Here is a 1763-nt window from a genome sequence, read left to right as displayed (position 1 = left end):
TTATACTGCTTGCTATGTTTGTTAAAAAGTTGTCGTTGAAAGTACTTTGCATATTTTAAATTTTCCACATTTCATTACTGACAACAACATTGTATGAACACATATTTGGTAAATTAGTTTAACCTAAAATAAATGCAACCATATTTCGTAAGCAGATGCTGTAAATGTTCAAAGAAAACTTAAATCACCTAGACAACAGTCACGCTTTAACATAAATTGAGCAAAAACTATATAGAGAGCAGGAGTAGGAGATTCAACACGAAGTCTTGGTAGCTCATGTTTAAATTTTAAATAAACACTGTGAGAAATCCAAAAGTTTAGGCAATTACTTTAAAATTATAATGTGTATATACAATAAGTTTTATTAGAGAAACTTATTTTTTCAGTAAAATCATAATGTTTCTTATAAATCGATATTTATTACTGAAATAGTCCCTTTGTTAGCATCTCAAAAAGCTTTTGTTTGAGTCCACATCAGAATATAAACACATATGGACACACCAAAAGACCAAAACCAGACTCGTGTTTCCCAGTTTTGCTCAAAGTCATGCATGTCATATATTTCAAAAAAAGTTATCATGTCTCAGTCGCATTAGACTTTTCGGAAAGCTATCGTCATAAAAACAAAAATAAAAACAATATCTTCATTTTTCATTTCAAGTTAAAAGTTTAACATTGTTATATTACACTGGTTTTATTAACGACACCTGTACGTATAAGTGTTAATCATTTACTGATATTACAAATATTAAGTATACGCTTAATTTACTTAAAAACTTAACTTAAGAAATGTTTTGAAAGTTTTTTTTGCGATTTTAATCTTGAATGTCATCTTAATTCCGACTTCGTAAGCATCATTCCTACTTTAACTTTGTTGTTTAGCATTTCTAGTAAAATACCCAACAAAAACTTTCTAAAATTAAATTATGTCGTCATTTTAAAACAGCGATGTTATTGGAAGAAAAAAGCCTTGCCCTTAGAATTCCTCCATCATAATATATTTTGAGATATTGTGTTCCCAAATAAAATCTTTCGACTTAAATATAAAGGCTTAACTTCTACAATATATCCTTTAACTTTAGAGATATCACAACTAAAACAGCCATAAATTTAGTTTCAAAATTTGAAAGTTGCTTAAGGATTTAGGTTACGATATCTCGAAGCAGGAAAATGTTAAAACATTGTTTCAAAATCAATAGATTATTTTTTTCAGATGACATAATAAAATGTAGAAATAAAGAGCAGTTATTACTTCCCAAGTATAAGCAAAATTGCATCATTAGAAAACTCTAATGTAGTGGGGAAATAACACAATGAAGGAGGTTGAAATTATGATAAAGTTAATACCTGGTAAAACCTGAACATTGATTTCTATTCAAATAATAACAATATCTCAAACATGTTAAAAACAAATGAAATATCACAAAAATTTACAATTACTGTTTTTAACTTCCGTAAATGTTATGTTAAAAAGCTGCATACCTGCAGGTTTCAATGAGCGAGAAATAAGAATAAGATTACTCAATTAAGCCAAAACAGTTTGAATGCTAAGAACTGAAGATATAAAGATTGTTATCAAAGTTCGCAAGATCTTCACAAATCATTGAGAGCTACTCTTGTAGCAATGAGTTTCTTTGAAACTCAAAACTTTTAGAAGCAGCAGGATTTTATAAAAGAGGAAAATTCAATTACCGAAAGACCTTTAAATTTGACCAAAAAAGGTATTGTCTTTAATGAATTGCAGAATACGACCATGTCAATTA

This window comes from Lucilia cuprina, chromosome 2 (genome assembly GCF_022045245.1).
Source record: "Lucilia cuprina isolate Lc7/37 chromosome 2, ASM2204524v1, whole genome shotgun sequence".
Taxonomy (NCBI): Eukaryota; Metazoa; Arthropoda; class Insecta; order Diptera; family Calliphoridae; genus Lucilia; species Lucilia cuprina.
The sequence above is the reverse complement of the archived record's forward strand: the minus strand, read 5'-3'. Positions refer to the sequence as shown.